Here is a 27,205-nt window from a genome sequence, read left to right as displayed (position 1 = left end):
TTCCCAGGAAATATTAGGTGACTGAGATAGCCAGAGATTTGGGTGAGCTAACCTACTTACTGTGCCTCCTCTTATTCTCTCCCACTGTTGCTGGCTTCTTCTTCACACCATCCCTCCAGCCTGAAACTCCCCTGCTTCCCAACCAGCAAACACCGCTTTCCCCATTTTCAAAGCCCTACCATCTCCTCCAGGAGGTCTTCCCTGACTAATTCCTCATCTCCCCTAGTTAAGACTTGTAATAATTATGGCATTTTCTAATTACTGACTATGTGCCGAGCACGGTTCCGAGCACTGGGGCAGTTATGAGGTAATCCGGTTGGACACAGTCACTGTCTCACACGGGGCTCACTGTCTTATTCCCCAATTTTACAGATTAGGGAACTAAGGCACCGAGAAGTTAAGTGACTTGCCCAAGGTGACGCAGCAGACAAGTGGCAGAGGCTAGATATATCTCCCACGTACCACTTACTGGGAACTTTTTGTGCGCAGAGCATTTTACTAAGCACTTTGGAGAGTACAATAGAACAGAGTCGGTAGACAAGTTTTCAGCCCATAACTAGCTTACGGTCTAGGATACAGTCATTCTTACAGAAATAGCAGCATGGTCAGTGGAAAGAGTCTGGGCCAGCTCTGGGAGTCAGGAAACCTGGGTTCCAATGTCACCTCTGCCAATTGGACAAGTTTCTTCACTTCTCTGTGCTTCAGTTCTTTCATCTGTAAAATGAGGATTCAATACCTGATCTTCCTCCTACTTAGAAAATGAGCTCCAAGTGGGAACTGATGATTTTATATCTATCCCAGTGCTTCGTACAGTGCTTGGCACATAGTATTAACAAACAGCCCAGTTATTATTGTCCTTATTATTACTATTATTATTTAAAGAAACAGCATAGCTTAGTGGAAAAGAGCCCAGGCTTTGGAGTCAGAGGTCATGGGTTCAAATCCTGGCTCTGCTGTGTGACTTTGGGCAAGTCACTTAACTTCTCTGGGCCTCAATGACCTCATCTGTGAAATGGGGATTAAGACTGTGAGCCCCCCCATGGAACAACCTGATCACCTTGTAACCTCCCCAGCACTTAGAACAGTGCTTTGCACATAGTAAGCACTTAATAAATACCATCATTATTATTCTTATTATTATCCTACTACTTAAGAACTAGCACCTATACTGCTTGTCATGAGACTGTGAACTCCAACATGGGGCAGGGACTTTGTCCAAACCTATATGCTTGTAGCCACTCTAGCACTTAGCGCAGTCCCTGGCGCATAGTAAGCGCTTAACAAATACGACAATTATTATTATTATTCCTATTAGTAAATTGTCTTAGCATCTGTCTCTTCTGTTAGTAGGGCCTTCAAGGCCCTACTGAGAGCTCACCTCCTCCAGGAGGCCTTCCCAGACTGAGCCCCTTCCTTCCTCTCCCCCTCGTCCCCCTCTCTATCCCCCCCATCTTACCTCCTTCCCTTCCCCACAGCACCTGTATATATGTATATATGTTTGTACATATTTATTACTCTATTTATTTATTTTACTTGTACATATCTATTCTATTTTATTTTGTAGTATGTTTGGTTTTGTCTCCCCCTTTTAGACTGTGAGCCCACTGTTGGGTAGGGACTGTCTCTATATGTTCCTAATTTGTACTTCCCAAGCGCTTAGTACAGTGCTCTGCACACAGTAAGTGCTCAATAAATACAGTTGATGATGATGATTAGACTGTAAGCTCCAGGAGGGATACTTTCTGATTCCATTGGCCTCTCCACAGGGCTTAGTACAATGCTCTGCATAAAGTCTTGTCATGTCATCGAGTTGTCACCGACCCATAGCAACAACATGAACACAGCTCTCCCAGAATGCCCCACCTCCATCTGCAATCATTCTGCTAGTGGCTCCGTAGAGTTTTCTTGGGAAAAATCTGGAAGTGGTTGACCGCTGCTGCTTTCCAAGCAGTAAACTTCAGTTTCTGCCCTGGACTGTCTCCCGTGCCACTGCTGCCCAGCACAGGGGAGTCTTGACTTGTAGTCAATGGCCTGCCACTCGCTAGCCACTAGCCAAGCTAGGAAAGGAATGGATATTCATTCATTCATTCAATCGTATTTATTGAGCACTTACTGTGTGCAGAACACTGTACTAAGTGCTTGGAACTTACAAGTTGGCAAAATATAGAGACGGTCCCTACCCAACAGTGGGCTCACAGTCTAGAAGGGGGAGACAGACAACAAAACAAAGCATATTAACAAAATAAAATAAATAGAATAAATATGTACAAGTAAAATAGAGTAATAAATATGTACAAACATATATACATATATACAGGTGCTGTGGGGAGAGGAAGGAGGTAAGGTGGGGGGATGGGGAGGAGGAGGAGGGGGAGAGGAAGGAGGGTGCTCAGTCTGGGAAGGCCTCCTGGAGGAGGTGAGCTCTCAGTAGGGCCTTGAAGGGAGGAAGAGAGCTAGCTTGGCGGGTGGGCAGAGGGAGGGCATTCCAGGTCAGGGGGAGGACGTGGGCTGTGGGTCGACGGTGGGACAGGCGAGAATGAGGCACAGTGAGGGGATTAGTGGCAGAGGAGCGGAGGGTGCGGGCTGGGCTAGAGAAGGAGAGAAGGGAGGTGAGGTAGGAGGGGGTGAGGTGATGGACAGCCTGGAAGCCAAGGGTGAGGAGTTTTTGCCTGATGTGTAGGTTGATTGGTAGCCACTGGAGATTTTTGAGTAGGGGAGTAACATGAGGCACAAAGAAGTTAAGTGACTTGCCCAAAGTCAAATAGCTTAGTGGTGGAGCCAGGATTTGAACCCATGACCTCTGACTCCCAAGCGTGGGCTCTTTCCACTGAGCCACGCTGCTTCTCCTAACTTCTCTGAGCCTCAGTTACCTCATCTGTAAAATGAGGATTAAGACTGTGAGCCCCACGTGGGACAATCTGATCACCCTGTATCCCCCCCTCAGGACTTAGAACAGTGCTTTGCACATGGTAAGCACTTGACAAATGCCATTATTATTCTTATTATTACTAAGTACTGAGGTGGATACAAGTAAATCGAGTTGGACACAGTCCCTGTCCCACGTGAGGCTCACAGTCTTAATCCCCATTTTCCAGATGAGGGGACTGAGGCCCAGAGAAGTGAAGTGACTTGCCCAAGGTCAAACAGCAGTTAAGTGGTGGAGGAGGGATTAGAACCCATGACCTTCTGACTCCAGGCCTGCGTTTTATCCACTACACCATGCTGCTTCTCATGGAAGGCAGTGACTTGTCCCATTGCAGAGCTGGCATTAGGACCTAAGCCATGTTGCCTTCCTATTTCAGGCTTTTCTGCTAGATAATTCATTCATTCGGTCGTATTTATTAAGTGCGTACTGTGTGCAGAGCACCGTACAAAGTGCTAGGGAAAGTACAATGCAACAAAAAATAGTGACATTCCCTGCCCACAAGGAGCTCGTAGTCTAGACCACAATATCTCCCTGTCCTAGCCTCTTTCCACTAAGCCAAGAAGGAGGCCAGAAGCTTTATGTGTCCATTGCCTTCTCATTTTCCAGTGCATAGAACAGTGCCCAATGCTTAGAACAGTGATTTGCACATAGTAAGGACTTAACAAATACGATTATTATTATTATTATTATTATTATTATTATTATTATTATTATTACTATTATTATTTGTGGGTAAGAAATCAGAAAGCCAGGATGGTCAAGTGACTTGTCCAGTGGCAGAGCTGGCATTAGAAGAAGCAATGTGGCTCAGTGACAAGAGCCCGGGCTTGGGAGTCAGAGGTCATGGGTTCTAATCCCCGCTCCGCCGCTTGTCAGCCATGTGACGTTGGGCAAGCCACTTTGCTTCTCTGTGCCTCAGTTACCTCATCTGTAAAATGGGAATTAAGATTGTGAACCCCATGTGGGACAACCTCATTACCTTGTATCCCCCCAGCACTTAGAACAGTGCTTTACACAAAGTAAGTGCTTAACAAATACCATCATTATTATTATTATTATTATTATTAAGTGATTTGCCCAAGGTCACACAGCAGATATGTGATGGAGCCGGGATTAGAACCCATGACCTCTGATTCCCTAGGATCTAGCCCATTTGGCCTCCCTCTCCCAGGCCCTTTCCACTAGACCACCCTACCTCCCTGTCCCAAGCTCTTTCCACTAGGCCAACCTGCCTCTATCTCCCCAGCTCTTTCCATTAGACACTGCCTCCCGGCTCTAATCCCGGCTCCTCCACTTGTCTGCTATGTGATCTTGGGCAAGTCAATTCACTTCGCTGGACCTCAGTTACCTCATCTGTCAAATGGGGATGGAGACTGTGAGCCCTATATGGGACAAGGACTGTGTCCAACCTGATTTGCTTGTAACCCCCCCAGCGTTTAGTACAGTGGTTGTCACACAATAAGCACTTAACAAATACCAGAATTATTATTACTATATGTCAAGCACTATTGTAAGTGCTGAGGTAGATACAAGTCCATCAGGTTGGACACAGTTCCTGTCCCTCATGGGGCTCACAGTCCTAATCCCCTTTCAACAGATGAGGGAGCAGAGGCCCAGAGAAATGAAGTGACTTGACCAAGGTCATACAGCAGACAAGTGGCAGAGCTGGGATTAGGACCCAGATCCTTCTGATTCCCAGGCCCGTGCTCTATCAACTAGACCACCCTGCTTCCCATAGGTCCCGCTGCCTCCCTTTCCCAAGCTCTTTCCACTAGACCGCACAACTTCCTTGTCCTGAAGGAATTAATTAATAACTCTGGAACTATTAAGTGATTTCTAGTTGCCAAAGTACTTTGTTCAAACTGGAGAGATGAAAAGCAAGCACATCAGTTTAGTGTCTGACTGATGTTTGGGAAATATATTTCTGCAGGGGGCGGTTAATGGGATATCCCTCTACTAAAATAACTTCTTAATTTCCCCAATTCATTAATTCATTCATTCAATCGTATTTATTGAGTGCTTACTGTATGCAGAGCACTGTACTAAACACTTGGGAAGTACAAGTTGGCAACATATAGAAACGGTCCCTACCCAACAGTGGGCTCACAGTCTAGAAGGGGGAGGCAGAGAATAAAACAAAACATATTAACAAAATAAAATAAATAGAATAAATATGTACAAATAAAATAAATAAATAGAGTAATAAATATGTACAAACATATATACATATATACAGGTGCTGTGGGGAGTGGAAGGAGGTAAGGCGGGAGATGGGGAGGGGCAGGAGGGGGAGAGGAAGGAGGGGGCTCAGTCTAGGAAGGCCTCCTGGAGAAGGTGAGCTCTCAGTAGGGTTTTGAAGGGAGGAAGAGAGCTAGCTTGGAGGATGTGCAGAGGGAGGGCATTCCAGGCCAGGAGGAGGACACGGGCTGGGGGTTGACGGTGGTACGGGAGAGAATGAAGCTCAGTGAGGAGATTAGCGGCAGAGGAACGGAGGGTGCGGGATGGGCTGGAGAAGGAGAGAAGGGAGGTGAGGTAGGAGGGGGGGAGGTGATGGACAGCCTTGAAGCCCAGGGTGAGGAGTTTTTGCCTGATGTGTAGGTTGATTGGTAGCTACTGGAGAAAAAAGTGATTGGAGTCAATCGTGGGGAATAAAAAAAATCACTTATTTTCCATGGGCTGCTTTAAGCCATATTATAGTCTGGCTTCCAGGAGGCTCACGCATTAAGAGCCGATTGATTTTCTGTGGTTTTCTTCGTCCTCATTCACCAATGGGCCTTCAAGAAGCAAAGCCAGAGCTTCTGAGAAACCCTCCAGTCACTGAGGGTTCTCTGTCAATCAATCATACTCATTCATTCATTTGATGGTGTTTAATGAGTGCTTACTGTGTGCAGAGCACTGTATTAAGTGCTTGGAAAGTACAATTCAGTGATAGAAACATTCCCTACCCAACAATGGGGTCAGTTTAGAAGCGGGGAAACCGACAGCAAAACAAAATGAGTAGACAGGCATCAGTAGTATCAGTGTAATCATATTTATTGCTGACTGTGTACAAAGCACTGGACTAAGCGCTTGGGAGAGTACAATATATCATCTATCTCACAGCCAACCTCTCGCCCACATCCTACATCTGGCCTGGAATGCCCTCCCTCCTCATACCAGACAGATAATTTCTCTCCCCAACTTCAAAGCCTTATTGAAGGCCCATCTCCCTTAAGAAGCCTTCCCGGACTAAGCCCCCCAACCCCCGTCCTCTTCTCTCACTCCTTTCTGCACTGCTCTTACTTGCTCCTTCATTCATCCTCCCTCCTATCCCCCCAGCACATATAAATATATCTATATATATTTGCAATTTATTTATTTATTCATTGATTTATGTACATTCATGTCTGTCTTCCCCTCTAGACTGTGAGCTCTTTGTGGACAGGGAATGTGTCCGTTTGTTGTTCTGTTGTAGTTTCCCAAGAGTTTGGTACAGTGCTTTGCACACAGTCAGCGCTCAGTAAATATGATTGAATATAACACAGTTGATAGATGTGACCTTCTGACTCCTGGGACCTTGCTTTTAACCTCTCTGCTCACAACAAGCTTAGTCTAGAGGGGAGATTCTATGGCTTCCACATCACCGCTTCTTGAGAATTTCCACATGCCTGGCTGAAAAGAGCATGAAATGGGGAACTGACCCTGCTGAATTGTACTCTCCAAGCACTTAGTACAGTGCTCTTCCCACAGTAAGTGTTCAATGAGAAGCTGTGTGGTGCAGTGGAAAGAGCCCAGGCTTTGGAGTCAGAGTCAGAGTCCACCAACTGACAGCTGTGTGACTCTGGGCAAGTCACTTAACTCCTCTGTGTCTCAGTTCCCTCATCTGAAAAATGAGGATTAAGACTGTGAGCCTCCCGTGGGACAACCTGATCACCTTGTAACCTCCCCAGCACTTAGAACAGTGCTTTGCACATAGTAAGCACTTAATAAATGTCATTATTATTATTATTATTATTATTATTATTGGTGCCTCAGTTACCTCATCTGTAAAATGGGGATTAAGACTGTGAGCCTCACGAGGGACAACCTGATTATCTTGTATCTCCCCCAGTATTTAGAATAGTACTTGGCACATAATAATAATAATAATAATAATAATAATAATAATAATAATAATGGCATTTGTTAAGTGCTTACTATGTGCAAAACACTGTTCTAAGTGCTGGGGGGGATACAAGGTGATCAGGGTGTCCCACATGGAGCTCACAGTCTTAATCCCCATTTTATTAATAATAATAATAATAATAATAATAATGATGGTATTTGTTAAGCATTTACTATGTGCAAAGCACTGTTCTAAGCACTGGGGGGGATACAAGATGATCACGTTGTCCCATGGGGGGCACACAGTTTTAATCCCCATTTTACAGATGAGGTAACTGAGGCACAGAGAAGTTAAGTGACTTGCCCAAAGTCACACAGCTGACATGTGGCAGAGCTGGGATTAGAACCCATGACCTCTAACTCCCAAGCCCGTGCTTTTTCCACTGAGCCACGCTGCTTCTCGAATGCTAAATAAATGCTATTATTATTATTATTATTATTATTATTATTATTATTATTATTGCATGATTGTTTGAAGAGCAGCGTGGACAGAACCTGTGCCTCAGAGTCAGAGGATCTGCATTCCATTCCCAGCTCCACCACTAATTTTTTTCTTTTTTTAAGGGTATTTGTTAACACTTACTATGTGCCAGGCATTGTACAAAGCATTGAATAGATACAAGTTCAAGCACTTAGTACAGTGCTCTGCACCCAGTAAGCACTCAATAAATATGATTAAATGAATCAGATTGGACACAGTGCCTGTCCCACATGGGGCTCACAGTCTTAATTGCCATCTTACAGATGAGGTAACTGAGACCCACAGAAGTGAAGTGATTTACTCAAGGTCACGCAAGACTAGTGGCGGAGTTGAAATTAGAACTCAGGTCCTGCTGACTCCCAAGCCCATGCTCATCACGAGGCCATATTGCTTTATTGTCTGCTGTGTGACCTTGGGCAAATCACTTAACTCTTCATGCCTCAGTAATAATAATGATAATGATAATGATAATAATAATAATAATAATAATAATAATAACTGTGGTATTTGTAAAGCAGTTAATATGTGCCAGACCTGTACTAAGTGCTGGGGTGGATACAAGGCAAATCAGGTTGGACACAGTTCCTGTCCCTCATGGGACTCACAGTCTCAATCCCCATTTTACAGATGAGGTCACTGAGGCTCAGAAAAGTACAGTGACTTCTCCAAGGTCACACAGCAGACAGGTGGAAGAGCAGACCTTCTGACTCCCAGGCCTGGGCTCTAGCCACTAATAATAATAATAATTTTGGTATTTGTGAAGCACTTACTATGTGCAAAGCATTGTCCTAAGCATTGGGGAGGATACAAGGTGATCAGCTTGTCCCATGTGGGGCTCACAATCTTAATCCCCATTTTACAGATGAGGTAACTGGGGCACAGAGAAGTGAAGTGAGTTGCCCAAAGTCACACAGCTGACAAGCGGCAGAGCCGGGATGTGAACCCATGACCTCTGACTTCCAAGCCCGTGCTTTTGCCACTGAGCCACGCTGGTTAGCCACTAGGCCATGCTGCTTAATAAATACCACACCACTACTTTATTATTATTATTATTATTGTTATTATTATTATTATTTGATATTACAATGTTATTGATTGATCATTGATTATTGATACCAGATACTCAAATTCCTGCGCAGTCTCTGAGTCACGGCAAGACACCAAATTTTTCTCCCTCCCCTCTGTGTGCCCAAGAGGAGAAACAGTCAAACTGTAAAGAGTGTAACTAGCTGCTTTGCTGGGCCATTATCAACGTTTGAGCTAAATTGGTTACTTCTAATTGAGATGAATCCAGGGTTAAAATCCTAGCAACCATACAGATTAGCAGGGGGCCTTTCCTTGGGGAGAAATCAACCATCTGTACCGTGAAGTTGGGAAATCTCATGCATGCGTACTTGGGAATCCTCTTTTTCAGTGGCATTTGTTAGGTGCTTACTATGTACATATTTATTACTCTATTTATTCTGTTTGTACATTTTTACTATATTTTATTAAATATGTGTATATAGCTATAATTTCATTTATTCTGATGGTATGGACATCTGTGTACTTGTTTTGTTCTGTTGTCTGTCTCCCCCTTCTAGACTGTGAGCCCATTGTTCTGTAGGGACCGTCTCTATATGTTGCCGACTTATACTTCCCAAGTGCTTAGTACAGTGCTCTGCACACAGTAAACTCTCAATAAACATTATTGAATGAATTTGACAGGCACTGTACTTATCAGTGGAATTGTTACAAGATAATAACAATAATAGTATGGCATTTGTTAAGCCCTTACTATGTTCCTGCTGGGGTAGATACAAGGTAATCAGGTTGACCCACGTGGGGCTCACAGTCTTAATCCCCATTTTACAGATGAGGTCACTGAGGCACAGAGAAGTGAAGTGACTTGCCCAAAGTCACACAGCTGGTACGTGGCGGAGTCAGTATTAGAACCCATGACCTCTGACTACCAAGCCTGTGCTCTTTCCACTAAGCCATGCTGCTTCTCTAACAAATACCATCATGATTATGACTATTATTATTCTGACTCCCTGCTTTCTGCACTAGGCCACGCTGTTTCCCTGGCACACACCCCTGGGCCAGTCTAATCGGATCAGTTGGGGGTCTTTAAGTCCTTAGGATGACCCCTCCCCCTCATCCCTCTTCTCCTCTGGAGGATCATGGCCTAGTAGATAGTGGATAGAGAAGCAGCATGGCTCAGTGGAAGGATCCTGGGCTTGGCTGTCAGAGGTCCTGGGTTCTAATCCCAGCTCCACCGCTTGTCAGCTGTGTGACTTTGGGCAAGTCACTTCACTTCTCTGTGCCTCCGTTACCTCAACTGTAAAATGGGGATTAAGACTGTGAGCCCCAGGTGGGACAACCTGATTTCCTTGTATTCCCCACCCAGTGCTTCAAACAGTGCTTGGCACATAGAAAGTGCTTAAGAAATACCATCATTATTAAAGAGCATGGGCATGAGAGTAAGAAAGACCTTGGTGCTAATCCTCAAAATTCTCCCCTCCTCAAAAATCTCCAGTGGCTACCAATCAACCTACACATCAGGCAAAAACTCCCCACCCTCGGCTTCAAGGCTGTCCATCATCTCACCCCTTCCTACCTCACCTCCCTTCTGTCCTTCTCCAGCCCAGCCCACACCCTCCGCTCCTCTGCCGCTAATCTCCTCATTGTGCCTCATTCTTGCCTGTCCCACCATCGACCCCAGGCCCACGTCCTCCCCCGGCCTGGAATGCCCTCCCTCCGCACATCCGCCAAGCTAGCTCTCTTCCTCCCTTCAAGGCCCTATGGAGAGCTCACCTCCTCCAGGAGGCCTTCCCACACTGAACCTCCTCCTTCCACTCCCCCTCCTCCCCCTCCCCATCACCCCCATGTTACCTCCTTCCCCTCCCCACAGCACCTGTATATGTGTATATATGTTTGTACATATTTATTACTCTATTTATTTATTTATTTTATTTGTACATATTTATTCTATTTATTTTATTTTGCTAATATGTTTTCTTTTGTTGTCTGTCTCCCCGTTCTAGACTGTGAGCCCGCTGTTGGGTAGGGACTGTCTCTATATGTTGCCAACTTGTACTTCCCAAGCGCTTAGTACAGTGCTCTGCACACAGTAAGCACTCAATAAATATGACTGAATGAATGAATGAATAATCCCGGTTCTGCCACTTGTCGGCTGTGTGACCTTGGGCAAGTCATTTCTCTAGGCCACAGTTACCTTCTCTAGAAAATGGGGATTAAGACTGAGTCTTATATGGGGCAGGGACTGTGTCTAACTCAATTACCTTGTATCTACCCCAGCGCTTAGTACAGTGCTTGGCTCATAGGAAGTGCTTAACAACTACCACAGTTATTATTTGCACTTAGTACAGTGCTCTGCACACAGTAAGTGCTCAATAAACAAAATTGATTGAATGAAAGAATGAATTTCTCTTCTTCCTTCCCATCTCCCGCATCCTTCCTTCTCTCATTCCTCTCGGTGATCAGGGTTATCATTGTGGATGGGAAGCTCCTTGAGGGCAGATGTTGTTAATCTTGTTTCCTGCCGTACTCTATCAACAGCTCAGCACAGGTGTCTCAGTAAATGTCACTGGGAAAGCTGTGTTTTGGGGGTACTGGTTGACTTTGGGGAGGCCTAGAAAAATAATAATAGCTATTATTATTATTACATTATCATTATTCAACTGTAAACTCATTTTGGGCAGAAAATATGTCTGTTTAATGTTGCATTGTACTCTCTGAAATGCTTAGTACAGTGCTCTGAACACAGTAAGTGCTCAATAAATACAATTGAATGAATGAATGGCATTTTCTAAGTGCTATTTGCCAAGCACTGGGGAAGATACAAGGTAATCAGGTCAGACTCAGCATGGCCTGGGGGATCGAGCATGGGCCTGGGAATCAGAGGACCTGAGTTCTACTCCTGACTCTGCCCCTTATCTATAGTGTACACTTCAACAAGACACTTAACTTCTGTGAGCCTCAGTTCCCTCATCTGTAAAATGGGGATTAAGACTGAGCCTAATGTGGAACAGGGATGTGTCCAATCTGATTAGCATCTATATACCCCAGTGCTCAGTACAGTGTCTGGCACATAATAAGCACTTAACAAATACCAATATGAAACAGTGCCTGTCTGACTCAGGGCTCAAATCTCCATTTTACAGATGCTGTGTTCTGGAGGGAAACTGACACAGAGAAGTTAAGCGATCTGCCCAAGATCACTCAGCAGGCAAGTAGTGGAGCTGGGATGAGAAACCAGGTCTCTTGACTCCCAGAGCTGTTCTTTTTCCACTTTGGTACACTGCTTCTACAGTGCTCTGCACACAGTAAGAGCTCAATAAATACGATTGAATGAATGAATGAATGAAGGCTCCAAACACTGTGCTCCATGTTCTGTCTCAGAGATGTCCAGAGGCTGAGGAAGGAGGGCAGAGGCCAAGGTGCTAATTATATCCCATTGATAGTTGAACTGATAGGCTGTCTGTGCTAGGCAGGACAGTGGGGAAGCAACGTGGTATAATAATAATGATAATAATGATGATAATAATAATAATAATAATAATAATAATAATAATAATAATGGCATTTGTTAAGCACTTACTATGTGCAAAGCACTGTTCTAAGCTCCGGGGGGATACAAGTGATCACGTTGTCCCCCGTGGGGCTCACAGTCTTAATCCCCATTTTACAGATGCGGTAACTGAGGCTCAGAGAAGTTAAGGACTTGCCCAAACTCACAAAGCAGACATGTGGGGGAGCCAGGATTAGAACCCATGACTTGTGACGCCCAAGCCCGTGCTCTTTCCACTGAGCCATGCTGATACAGCCTGGGCTTGGGAGTCAGAGGTCGTGGGTTTTAATCCCTTCTCCACCACTTGTCAGCTGTATGACTTTGGGCAAGTCACTTCACTCCTTTGTGCCTCAGTTACCTCATCTGTAAAATAGGGATTAAGACTGTGAGTTCCACCTGGGACAACCTGATCACCTTGTATCCACCCCAGCGCTTAGAACGGTGCTTGGCACATGTAAGCGCTTAACAAATACCATAATTCTTCTTATTATTATCATTGTTTGATTTTCTTTTATCCACCCCAGTTCTTGGAACATCATAAATGCTTATTCAGGGCTGTGATAATAATGATGGACATTTTCAGTAGTAGGAAAAGTGCAGACCTGATCTTTTACTACTGACAGGCCTGGGAATCAGAAAGATCTGAGTTTTAATCCCGGCTCTACCAGTCATCTGCTGGGTGGCCTTGGGTGAGTCACTTCACTTCTCTGGGCCTCAGAGACCATCTCCATAAAATGGGGATTAAGATTGTGAGCTCCACATGGGACAGGGACGATGTCTAACCCGATTTGCTTGTACGCCCCACAGTGCTTAAAACACTGCCTGGCACATAGTAAGCGCTGAAGAAGTGCAACAATTATTATTCATTCATTCATTCATTCAATCATAATTATTGAGTGCTCACTGTGTGCAGAGCACTGTACTAAGCACTTGGAAAGTACAATTCAGCAATAAAGAGAGACAATCCCTGCCCACAATGGGCTATTATTATTAATGTTGGGCAGTAAGTGTATTCTGCCAGACCAAATCTAGAAAACAACATTCCAATCAATGTCATTCACACAGTAAGCGCTCAATAAATATGATTGACGATGATGATGATGATGTCATATTTATGGAGCACATACTGTGGGCAGAGCATGGCTCAGTGGAAAGAGCATGGGCTTTGGAGTCAGAAGTTGTGTGTTCAAATCCTGGCTCCACCACTTGTCAGCTGTGTGACTTTGGGCAAGTCACTTGACTTCTCTGTGCCTCAGTTACCTCATCTGTAAAATGGAGATTAAGACTGTGAGCCCCACATGGGACAACCTGATCACATTGTAACCTTCCCAGTGCTTAGAACAGTGCTCTGCACATAGTAAGCACTTAATAAATGCTGTTGTTGTTATTATTATTACAAAGCACTTGGGAGAGTGGAAATTCATTCATTCATTCATTCAATCATATTTATTGAGTGCTTACTGTGTGCAAAGCACTGTATTTATTAAGCACTTGGGAAGTACAAGTTGGCAACATATAGAGACGGTCCCTACCCAGCAATGGACTCATAGTCTAGAAGGGGGAGACTGACAACAAAACAAAACATGTAGACAGGTGTCAAAATAGTCAGAACAAATAGAATTATAGCTATATACACATCATTAACTAAATAAATAGAATAGTAAATATGTACAAGTAAAATAAATAGAGTAATAAATCTGTACAAACATATATACAGGTGATGTGGGGAGGGGAAGGAGGTAGGGTGAGGGGATGGGGAGGAGGAGAGGAAAAAGGGGACTCAGTCTGGGTAGGCCTTCTGGAGGAGGTGGGCTCTCAGTAGGGCTTTGAAGGGAGGAAGAGAGTTAGCTTGGAGGATATGCAGAGAGAGGGCATTCCAGGCCAGGGGGAGGATGTGGGCTGGGGGTCAACAGCGGGACAGGTGAGAACGAGGTACAGTGAGGAGATTAGCGGTGGGAGAGGAGAGGAGGGTGTGGGCTGGGATGGAGAAGGAGAGAAGGGAGGTGAGGTAGGAGGGGACAGGTGATGGACAGCCTTGAAGCCAAGAGTGAGGAGTTTTTGCTTGATGCATAGGTTGACTGGCAGCCACTGGAGATTTTTGAGGAGGGGAGTAACATGCCCAGAGTGTTGCTGCACAAAGATGATCCGGGCAGCAGCGTGAAGTATAGATTGAAGTGGGGAGAGACAGGAGGATGGGAGATCAGAGAGGAGGCTGATGCAGTAATCCAGTCGGGATAGGATGAGTGATTGAACCAGCAAGGTAGCTGTTTGGATGGAGAGGAAAGGGCAGATCTTGGTGCTGTTGCGGAGGTGAGACCGGCAGGTTTTGGTGACGGATTGGATGTGAGGGGGGAATGAGATGGTGGAGTCGAGGATCACCAAGGTTGCAGGCTTGTGAGACAGGAAGGATGGTAGTGCTGTCTACAGTGACAGGAAAGTCAGGGAGAGGGCAGGGTTTGGGAGGGAAGGTAAGGAGTTCAGTCTTGGACATATTGAATTTTAGATGGCGGGCAGACATCCAGATGGAGATGTCCTGAAGGCAGGAGGAGACACGAGCCTAAAGGGAGGGAGAGAGAGCAGGGGCAGAGATGTAGATTTGGGTGTCATCAGCATAGAGATGATAGTTGAAGTCGTGGGAGCGAATGAGTTCACCAAGAGAGTGAGTGTAGATAGAGAACAGAAGGGGACCAAGAACTGACCCTTGAGGAACCCCTACAGTAAGGGGTTGGGAGGGGGAGGAGGAGCCCACACAGGAGACTGAGAATGAACGGCTGGAGAGATAAGAAGAGAACCAGGAGAGGATGTAGTCTGTGAAGCCAAGGTTGGATAGCATGTTGAGGAGAAGGGGGGGGGGTCCACAGTGTCGAAGGCAGCTTAGAGGTCGAGGAAGATTAGGATAGAGCAGGAGCCGTTGGATACAGGTTTTGGGAGAGTACACTATAACCAAGTTGGTAGAGACATTACCTGCCTACAATGAGCTTACAGTCTCGAGAAGCAGTGTGGCGCAGTGGAAAGAGCATAGGCTTTGGAGTCAGAAGTCATGGGTTCAAATCCCAGCTCCGCCAATTTTCAGATAGGTGACTTGGGGCAAGTCACTTACCTTCTCTGTGCCCCCATCTGTAAAATGGGGATGAAGACTGTGAGCCCCCCCCCGGACAACTTGCTCACCTTGTAACCTTCACAGTGCTAGGAACAGTGCTTGGCACATAATGAGCACTTAATAAAATGCCATCATTATTATTATTATGGAGGGGGAGACAGACATTAATATCAATAGATAAATTATGGATATTTATACAAGTGATGTGGGGCTGAAGGAGGGGTGATTAAAGGGGGCCAATCCAACTGCAAGGGTGATACAGAAGAAAGTGGGAGAAGAGAAAATGAGGGCTCAGTCAGGCAAGGCCTCTTGGAGGAGATGGGCCTTCAGTAAAGCTTTGAAGGTGAGGAGAGTGATCATCTGCAGGCTATGAAGAGGGAGGGCTCATGAGGCCAGAGGCAGGAAATGGGCAAAAGAGATCGACAGCGAGATAGATAATAAATATGAAACTTGTTAAATGCTAACTCTGTGCACTGTTCTAAAAACTGGGGTAGATACAAGTTAATCAGTCCCTGTCCCCCTTGGAGCTCACATTCTTTATCCCCATTTTACAGATGAGGGAACTAATAATAATAATAATAATAATAATAATAATAATAATAATAATAATAATGGCATTTGTTAAGCACTTACTATGTGCAAAGCACTGTTCTAAGCGCTGGGGGGGAATACAAGCTGATCAGGTTGCCCCACATGGGGCTCACAGTCTTAATCCCCATTTTACAGATGAGGTAACTGAGGCTCAGAGGAAGTGAAGTGACTTGTCCAAGGTCACATATCAGACAAGTGGCAGATCCAGGACTAAAACTCAGGTCCTTCTGATTCCCAGGCCCATGCTCTATGCAATAAGCCACGCTATTATTCCAAAGATAGATGAACTCAACGTACAGCAAGCATCCCAATATCAACTGCTTTTCCCATCTTCTAAGCCTCATTGAAAGCATATCTCTTCCAGGAAGCTGTCCCGAACTAACCTCTCATCTCCTCACCCCATTTTCCCTTCCAACTCTACCTTCTATGTATTTGAGTCTGATGCCCCTAAGCACTATGATTCATTCATTCATTCAGTCATATTTACTGAGCGCTTACTGTGTCCAGAGCACTGTACTAAGCGCTTATTTGTTCATTCATTCATTCATTCAATCGTATTTATTGAGCACTTACTGTGTGCAGAACACTGTACCAAGCGCTTGGGAAGTAAAACTCGGCAACATATAACGATGGTCCCTACCCAACAACAGGCTCACAGTCTAGAAGGGGGAGTCAGAAAACAACACAAAGCATGTAGACAGGTGTCAAAATTGTCAGAACAAATAGAATTATAGCTATATGCACATCATTAACAAAATAAATAAAATAGTAAATATTTACAGGTAAACTAGAGTAATAAATCTGTACAAATATATACAAGTGCTGTGGGGAGGGGAAGGAGGAAGGGCAGGGGAGATGGGGAGTAGGAGAGGAAAAAGGGGGCTCAGTGTGGGAAGGCCTCCTGGAGGAGGTGAGCTCTCAGTAGGGCTTTGAAGGGAGGAAGAGAACTAGCTTGGCAGATATGTGAAGGGAGGGCATTCCAGGCCAGGGGGAGGATGTGGGCTGGGGGTCGACAGCGGGACAGGTGACAATGAGGTACAGTGAGGAGGTGAGCGGCAGAGGAGCGGAGTGTGTGGGCTGGGCTGGAGAAGGAGAAAAGGGAGGTGAGGTAGGAGGGGGTGAGGGGATGGACAGCCTTGAAGCCGAGAGTGAGGAGTTTTTGCTCGATTTGTAGGTTGACAGGCAACCACAGGAGATTTTTGAGGATTTTCCACCTCCACAGCACTTCTAGATGTGGGGACAGGCATTAATAAATTCAAATAAATTAAGGATATGTGCAAAACTACTGTGGGGCTGAAGGTGGGGTGAGTATCAAGTACTTAACGTGGCTCAGTGGAAAGAGCCTGGGCTTTGGAGTCAGAGGTCATGGGTTCAAATCCTGGCTCCACCACTAGTCAGCTGTGTGACTTTGGGCAAGTCACTTAACTTCTCTGGGCCTCAGTTCCCTCATCTGTAAAATGGGGATGAAGACTATGAGCCCCCCATCAGACAACCTGATCACCTTGTAGCCTCCCCAGAGCTTAAAACAGTGCTTTGCACATAGTAAGCGCTTAATAAATGCCATTATTATTATTACTTATCCATTTGAATAAGTACTTGGAGTGAAGTGGAATGCCCTCCTTCCACACATCCACCAAGCTAGCTCTCTTCCTCTCTTCAAAGCCCTACTGTGAGCTCACCTCCTCCAAGAGGCCTTCCCAGACTGAGCCCCTTTTTTCCTCTCCTCCTCCCCATCCCCCCACCCTACCTCCTTCCCCTCCCCATAGCACCTGTATATATGTTTGTACAGATTTATTACTCTATTTACTTTACTTGTACATATTTACTATTCTATTCATTTTGTTAATGATGTGCATTTAGCTGTAACGCTATTTATTCTGACGACTTGACACCTGTCTACATGTTTTGTTTTGTTGTCTGTCTTCCCCTTCTAGACTGTGAGCCCGTTGTTGGGTAGGGACCGTCTCTATATGTTGCCAAATTGTACTTCCCAAGCACTTAGTACAGTGCTCGGCACACAGTAAGTGCTCAATAAATACGATTGATTGAATGAATGAACTTATGTGCATAACTCCATGCTCTGTCTGCTTCCCCTAACTGTAATTAAATCAATCAATCAATCAATCCATCAATCAATGGCATTTACTCAGTGCTTACTGTGTCTAGGGGACTGTACTAAAAGCTTGGTAGAAGACGATACAACAGAGTTGGTAAACACCTTCCCTGCCCACGGTGATTTTACAGCTTAGAGGGGAAATTTTTTTTTAATGTCTGTCTTCCCTGCCCTCAAGAAGCTTACAATCTAGCAGGGGAGACAGACATTAAAATAAAATACAGATAATGAGAGGTAACGGAAGGCTGAGCCCAGGTTTGGGAGTCAGAGGACCTGAGTTCTAAACCTGGTTCTACCACTGGTCTGCTTTGTGACCTTGGGAAAGTTACTTAACTTCTCTGTACCTCCATTTCTTTATCTGCAAAATGGGGATTCAATGCTTATTTTCCCTCCTACTTAGATGGTGTGCCCCATGGGGGACTTGACTACCTAAGCACACAGTAAGCGCTCAATAAATAAGATTGATTGATTGATTAATAGCTACTTCAGTACAGTGCTTGACACAGAGTAAGCACTTAACAAATAACATTATTATTATTATTATTATTATTATTATTATTATTATTGGACTTAAGTGCTTACTATGTGCTAAGCACTGGGGTAGATGCAAGTTAATCAGGTTGGACCCAGGCCCTGTCCCACGTGGGGCTCACACTCTTATTCCCCATTTTCCAGATGAGGGAACTGAGACCCAGAGAAGTGAAGTGACTTGCCCGAGGTCACACAGCAGACAAGTGGCAGAGCCCGTATGGACTCAAATGTGTGGGAGAAGCAGTAGAGAGGGAGAATAGGGATATTGAGAGTTAGTCAAGGAAGATTTCCTGGAGTTTATTCATTCATTCATTCAATTCATTTATTCATTCAATCATATTTATTGAGCACTCACTATGTGCAGAGCACTGTACTAAGTGCTTGGAAAGTACAATTCAGCAACAAACAGGGGCAATCCCTACCCACCACGGGCTTACACTCCAGAAGGGGAGAGACAGACAAGAAAACAAAGCAAAACAAGTAGGCATGCATCAATAGCATCATTATAAATAAATAGAATTATAGATGTATATGTATCAAAATAATTAAACAGGGATTAGTGTAAATAAATAGAATTATAGATGTGTACGTGTATACACAAGTGCTGTGGGGTGGGGAGTGGGGGAGAGCAAAGGAAGCGAGTCGAGGCACTGGGGAGGGGAGGGGGAGTTGAGGAAAAGGGGGGCTTAGACTGGGAAGGCCTCTTGGAGGAGGTGAGCCGTCAGTAGGGCTTTGAAGGGGAAGGGTGGTTGTTTGGCAGATTTGAGGAGGGAGGGTGTTCCAGGCCAGAGGTAGGATGAGGGCCAGGGGTTGACGGTGGGATGGGCAAGAAGGAGGCCCAGTGAGGAGGTTAGCGGTGGCAGAGGAGCGGAGTGTGCAGGCTGGGATGGAGAAGGAGAGAAGGGAGGTGAGATAGGAGGGGGCGAGTTGTGATTTCAGGAGGACTTTGAAGATGGGGAGGACCAGGGGCCTGTCAGATATGAGGCAGGAAGGGAATTCCAGGCAGGAGGGAGGTGCGATTAAGGCATCAATGGCAAAAGAGAAGAGTGGTTGGACTAGAATTCAAGGATCGATCTTCCATCTGATCAAATTTGTGCCCTCCTTTCCCCCGGGGTTTCTGGCTGCCTCTTAAACTCCTCCAAGTCTCCCTGTCTTCTATTTAGCTCTGATATTATTCCCATAAAGCTGTCGTGGGCTGCTGCAGAGAGCAGGACTTGCCTGCCCTAGTACCCAGCACAGCAGATCCTCTAACAATCATAACAGCTAATTCCATGATCAATCAGTCAGGATGAGTTAAATCCCTCTCATCGTGAACTCTTTCCAGTTCTCTAGATATCATTCATCTTCAGGAGAAAGGTAATTTACTCCTCATTTACTGCTATCTCCTCTCCACCCTCTGGCCTTCTTGGCCCCTCCTGTGACTCCTGTTCATCCATCACCCCCCTGCCAACATCACTTTCCTTTCATCTTCCCCAGAGGCTTTGAGGTCCACCTGAGGGCTTTGTTAGCCTAGGGCCTTCTGTTTTTCCTTCCCATTCTCTCCCCAGTCCAGCTTCTCATCATCAATCGCATTTATTGAGCGCTTACTGTGTGCAGAGCACTGTACTAAGCGCTTGGGAAGTACAAGTTAGCAACATATAGAGACAGTCCCTACCCAACAGTGGGCTCACAGTCTAAAAGGGGGAGACAGAGAACAAAGCCAAACATACTAACAAAATAAAATAAATAGAATAGATATGTACAAGTAAAATAAATAAATAGAGTAACACATATGTACAAACATATATACATATATACAGGTGCAATGGGGAAGGGAAGGAGGTAAGATGTGGGGGGATGGAGAGGGGTATGAGGGGGAGAGGAAGGAAGGGGCTCAGTCTGGGAAAGCCTCCTGGAGTAGGTGAGCTCTCAGTAGGGCCTTGAAGGGCCTTGGAGGTTCTCCAAACCTCACTCTTCCAACGCAAGGGCTTGATAGTCAGAAGGACCAGGGTTCTAATCCTGGCTCTGCAACATATCTGCTGGATGATCTTAGGCAAGTCACTTCACTTCTCAGGGCCTCAGGTCCCTCATTGGTAACATGGGAATTAATAATAATGGTAGTATTTATTAAGCGCTTACTATGTGCCAAGCACTATTCTAAGCACTGGGATAGATACAAGGTGATCAGGTTGTCCCACATGGGGCTTACAGTCTTAATCCCCATTTTACAAATGAGGTAACTGAGGCACAGAGAAGTGAAGTGACTTGCCCAAAGTCACACAGCTGGCAAGTGGCAGAGCCTGGATTAGAACTCACTACCTCTGACTCCCAAGCTCATGCTCTTTCCACTAAGCCACGCTGCTTCTCTAAAGGGTGTGAGCACCACATGGGACAGGGACTGTGTACAACCCGGTTAACTGGCATCTACTCCAGCACTCATAACATTGGTTGGCACATAGTAAGAGCTTAACAAATGCCTTTATTATTATTATTATTATTATTATTATTATTATTATTATTATTATTATTATTGTTATATCTTTATTCTGGACTCCCCAAGCCCCCAGTACAGAGCAGGCAATTAGGTCTGCTGTTTGTTTTATGATATTTGGTAAGTGAGCCCACTGTTGGGTAGGGACTGTCTCTAGATGTTGCTAAATTGTACTTCCCAAGTGCTTAGTACAGTGCTCTGCACACAGTAAGTGCTCAATAAATACGATTGATGATGACGATGATGATGCTTCCTATGTCAGTCAATCATCAGTCAACTGTATTTATTTATTCATTCATTCATTCATTCAATTGTATTTATTGAGTGCTTACTGTGTGCACAGCACTGTACTAAGCGCTTGGGAAGTACAAGTTGGCAACATATAGAGATGGTCCCTACCCAACAGCAGGCTCCCAGTCTAGAAGGGGGAGACAGACAACAAAACAAAACATATTAACAAAATAAAATAAATAGAATAAATACGTATAAGTAAAATAAATAAATAAATAGAGCAATAAATATGTACAAACATATATACATATATACAGGTGCTGTGTGGAGGGGAAGGAGGTAAGGCGGGGGGATGGGGAGGGAAAGGGGGGGAGAGGAAGGAGGGGACTCAGTCTGGGAAGGCCTCCTGGAGGAGGTGAGCTCTCAGTAGGGCTTTGAAGGGAGGAAGAGAGCTAGCTTGGTGGGTGTGCAGAGGGAGGGCATTCCAGGCCAGGAGAAGGACGTGGGCTGGGGGTCGATGGCGGGACAGGTGAGAACAAGGCATAGTGAGGAGGTGAGCGGCAGAGGAGCAGAGGGTGCGGCCTGGGCTGTAGAAGGAGAGAAGGGAGGTATGGTACGAGGTGGCGAGGTGATGGAGAGCCTTGAAGCTGAGAGTAAGGAGTTTTTGCCTGATGCATAGGTTGATTGGTTAATTGGTAGCCACTGGAGATTTTTGAGGGAGGAAGTATCATGCCCAGAGCGTTTCTGCACAGAGATGATCCGGGCAGCAACATGAAGTATAGAGTGAAGTGGGGAGAGACAGGAGGATGGGAGATCAGAGAGGAGGCTGATGCAGTAATCCAGTCGGGATAGGATGAGAGATTGAACGAGCAGGATAGCAGTTTGGTTGGAGAGGTAAGGGTGGATCTTGGCAATGTTGCAGAGGTGAGACCAGCAGGTTTTGATGACAGATTGGATGTGAGGGATGAACGAGAGAGCGGAGTCGAGGTTGCAGGCTTGTGAGACAGAAAGGCTGGTAGTGCCGTCAACAGTGATGGGAAAGTCAGCGAGAGGGCAGGGTTTGGGAGGGAAGATAAGGAGTTCAGTCTTGGAAATGTTGAGTTTTAGATGGCAGGCAGACATCCAGATGGAGATATCCTGAGGGCAGGAGGAGTTACGAGCCTGGAGGGAGGGAGAGAGAGAGCAGGGGCAGAGATGTAGATTTGGGTGTCATCAGCGTGGAGATGATAGTTGAAGCCGTGGGAGTAAGTGAGTTCACCAAGGGAGTGAGTGTAGATAGCGAACAGAAAGGGACCAAGAACTGACCCTTGAGGAACCCCTACAATAAGGGGATGGGAGGGAGAGGAGGAGCCTGCAAAAGAGACTGAGAATGAATGGCCCGAGAGATAAGAGGAGAACCAGGAGAGGATAGAATCTGTGAAGCCAAGGTTGTATAGTATAGTGTGTTGAGGAGAAGGGGGTGGTCCACAGTGTCGAAGGCAGCTGAGAGGTCAAGGAGGATTAGAATAGAGTAGGAGCCATTGGATTTGGCAAGCAGTAGGTCATTGTTGACCCTTGATAGGGCAGTTTCCGTGGAATGTAGGGGACGGAAGCCAGATTAGAGTGGGTCAAGGAGAGAGTTGGCATTGAGGAATTCGAGGCAGCGCATGTAGATGGCTCGTTCAAGGAGTTTGGAAAGGAATGATAGGAGGCAGATAGGGTGATACCTAGAAGATGAGTGTTGAGTGCTGAGTGTTTACTGTGTTCGGGGCACTGTGCTAAGCGCTTGGGAGTGTACAATAGAACACAGAATAGATAATAATAATAATAATAATAATAATAATAATAATAATAGCATTTATTAAGTGCTTACGATGTGCAAAGCACCTTTCTAAGGGCTGGGGAGTTTTCAAGGTGATCAGGTTGTCCCACGTGGGGCTCACAGTCTTAATCCCCATTTTGCAGATGAGGTAACAGAGGAACAGGGAAGAGAAGTGACTTGCCCAAAGTCACACAGCTGACAAGTGGCGGAGCAGGGATTTGAACCGATGACCTCTGACTCCAAAGCCCGTGCTCTTTCCACTGAGCCACGCTGCTTCCCCAGATACATTCCCTGCCCAGAACGAATTTACACTTAAGAGGACTACACATCAAACACTATTCTAAGAGTTGGGATGGATACAAGTGAATTAAGCTGGACACACTCCTTCTCCCACGTAGCACTCACAGTCAAAATAGGAGGGAGAACAGGAGATCTGAGGCACAGAGAAGTTAAGTGATTTATCAAGTTCTCACAGAAAGCATTTTGGAGGTTCAGGATTAGAATCCAGGCCCTTTGACTCCTGCATCATGCTGCTTCTGTGTTCACTCAATAAATAATGCAGCTGCTGCTTCTTCTGTCCTTCTTCTCCCATCCCTGCTCTGACCACTTTCCCCTTCTCCTGTCTGATAATAATAATGGTATTTTTAAGTGGTTACAATGTGCAGAGCACTGTTCTAAGTGCTGGGGCAGAGACATTCAGTCATATTTACTGAGCACTTACTCTGCGCAGAACATTGTACTAAACGTTTAGGAGAGTACAATATAACAGCATCAGTAGACACATTCACTGCCCACAAGGAGCTTACAGTATAGAGGGGGAGCCAGGCAATAATATAAATGAATGGATTATGTATATATACATAATTGCTGTGGGGTTGAGAGACGGGTTAGGAAAGGGTGCAAATCAGGATGACACAGAAGAGAGTGGGAAAAGAGGAAATGAGGACCTAGTCAGAACGTTTTTCCTCTCCCTCTGTCCTCATAGCCTTTCCTGGGATCCACCAACTCTATTGTTTTGTACTCTCCACTAAGTGCTCAATATATACCTTGGTCTTTCATTCAATCATATTTATTGAGTGCTTACTGTGTGCAGAGCACTGTACTAAGCTCTTGGGAAGTACAAGTCGGCAACATATAGAGATGGTTCCTGCCCAACAATGGGCTCACAGTCTAGAAGGGGGGAGACAGACAACAAAACAAAACATGGAGACAGGTATCAAAATCACCAGAATAAATAGAATTATAGCTATATGCACATCATTAAGAAAATAAATAGAATGGTAAATATGTACAAGTAAAATGAATAGAGAAATAAATCTGGACAAATATATGTATCAGAACTGAAATTAACTACTTATTCTGAGGGTGAAAAGTTCAGCTTCTTGGCCCATCCCAAAGACCCCCTCCCAACCTCCAAGTTTTGGGGGCTTTGGTTTTCGAGGGTGGGACTCCCGGCCAATAGAGGTGATGGGAGCCCTACCCACAGTAAGGTAGCCAAACTGGGCAAGTGGGAGCCGAGAGCCCTGATGGATTTCTTCGATGCACGACTCAGCCTTTCCTGATGACTCCAGCACCGGGTCACTCCCTGCCGTGAGGTTCTGCAGGGCTCCCAGAGATGCTTCCTGCGAGTAGCTTCTTGAACTCTTGGCAATTAAGGAGAGATACATCCTTAGCACAATGGAGTGCCACAACCATTCCACGCCTTTAGGATTGTCTTGTTTTATGCTATTGTGTCATCTCTGACCCATAACGACTCCATGGACACATCTCTCCCAGAATACCCCACCTCCTTCAGCAATCCCTCTGGTAGTGGATCCATAGAGCTTTCTTGATAAAAATTCAGAAGTGGTTTACCATTGCCTCCTTCCATGCAATAAACCTGAGTCTCTGCCCTCGACTCTTTCCCATGCCACTGCTGCCCAGCACAGGGGAGCTTTGACTTGTACCAGATGGCCTGCCATTCACAAGTCACTGCCCAAGCTAGGAATGGAATGGACAGGCCTCTGCTTCACTCTCCCTCCCCTAGCCAAGACTGGTAGAAGACTGGAAGCTCCCCAGGTGTCATGCTTAAATGTTTAAAACAGAACTCCTTATCTTCCTACCCAAACCCAGTCCGTCCCCTGACTTTCTCATCACTGTAGATGGCACTATCATATTTCCTGTCTCACAAGCCCATAAACTGGCATTATCCTTGACTCCTCTCTCTCATTCAACCCACATATTCAATCCATCACTAAATCCTGTGGGTTTGACCTTCACTGCCTCGCTAAAATCTTCCCTTTCCTCTCTGTCCAAACTGTTACCACATTAATCCAATAATTTATCCTCCCCCACCTTGATTACTACATCAGCCTCCTTGCTGACCTCCCTGCATCCTGTCTCTCCCCACTCTAGCCCATGCTTCAGCCTGCTCCCCAGATCATTCTTCTACAGAAACGTTCAGGCCATATTTCCCCACTCTTTTAGAAACTCTGATGGTTGCCTATATACCTCTGCATCAAACAGAAGCTCCTCATCATGAGCTTTAAAACTCTCCATCCCCTCACCCCCACCTAACCTCACCTCTCTACTGCAACCCAGCCAATGCACTCAGCTCCCCTAGTGCTCACCCTCTCACTGGGCCTCCGTCTTGTTAATGTCACCAAAGACTTTTCGTCCACATCTTATCTCTGGTCTGGAACATCCTCCCTCCTCATATCCAATGGACAGTTCCTCTCCCACAACTTCAAAGCCTTATCCCATCTCCTCCAAAAGGCCTTCCCTGACTGAGCCCTCTTTTCCTTTTCTCCCATTCCCTTCTGTGTGGCCCTGACTTGCTCCCTGAATTCATCCCCCTTCCCAGCCCCACAGCACTTATGTCCATAACCATCATTTATTTATTTCTATTAATGCCTGCCTTCCCCTCTAGACTGTAAGATCATAGTAAGCAGAGAAAGTATCTGTTTATTGTTATACTGTACTCTTCCTAGTGCTTGGGACAGTGATCTGAACACAGTAAGTGCTCAATAAATATGACTGATTGACTGACTGTTTAGAAACTGTTTAGCAAATGACAGATGATGCACTGGCCTGCTGGGTGACCTTGGGGAAGTCACTTCTTTGTGCCTCAGTTACCTCATCTGTAAAATGGGGATTAAGATTGTAGCATGTGGGACAAGGACTGTGTCCAACCCAGATTATCTTGTATCTACCCCAGCATTTAGAACAGTGCCTGGCACATACTAACTGCTTAACTAATACAATTAATAATAATAATGGCATTTATTAAGTACTTACTATGTGCCAAGCACTGTTCTAAGCATTGAGGAGCTTACAAGGTGATCAGGTTGCCTCACGGAGGGCTCACAGTCTTAATCCCCATTTTACAGTTGAGGGAACTGAGACTCAGAGAAGTGAAGTGGCTTGTCTAAAGTCACACAGCTGACAAGTGGCGGAGCCAGGATTTGAACCCATGACCTCTGACTCCAAAGCCTGTGCTCTTTCCACTGAGCCATGCTGCTTCTCATCATTAGAGAGCAGCATTGATAGCAGTGAGAGAGCATGATAATATCATCATTATTATTATTATCATCCTCATCATCCTTTTTCATGCACATCCCAATCCCTTTGAACAATTCCTGGGTTCACTCTGATTCCCAGATAAGTTTCCATGATTGCTTTAGATTTTGCATTTGTTTTTCTTTTCTAAATGAATTATCCCCCTCCTTTTCTTAATCACCCCTTCATAGTTATCTTCCTCTCCAGCCTGTTAAGTGCCTGTGATTCAGCAGTAGACAGATGTTAGCCTGAAATTTAATAGGGCTCTTTACTAGAGTATCTTTCAAACATTATGGTTTTTAATTAATCAAATTTCCCAAATTTCAGGAAACGCCACTTCTTTCTCTAATTCCCAGTTGCCTTTGCGAAGACAAGCTGCCAACTCCATCCTTCCTAATAATAATAATTGGTGTATTTGTTAAGTGCTTACTCAGTGCCAAGCACTGTACCAAGTTGGACACAGTCCCTATCCCACGTGGGGCTCACAATCTCAATCCCCATTATACCGATGAGGGAACTGAGGCACAGAGAAGTAAAGTGACTTGCCCCAAGTCACACCGTGGATGTACGGCAGAGGTGGGATTAGAATCCATGAGTTTTTCATTCATTCATTCATTCATTCAATTGTATTTATTGAGCGCTTATTGTGTGCAGAGCACTGTACTAAGCACTTGGGAAGTACAAGTTGGCAACAGAAAGAGACGGTCC

This window comes from Tachyglossus aculeatus, chromosome 4 (assembly GCF_015852505.1).
Source record: "Tachyglossus aculeatus isolate mTacAcu1 chromosome 4, mTacAcu1.pri, whole genome shotgun sequence".
NCBI lineage: Eukaryota > Metazoa > Chordata > Mammalia > Monotremata > Tachyglossidae > Tachyglossus > Tachyglossus aculeatus.
This window is presented reverse-complemented; position numbering follows the sequence as displayed.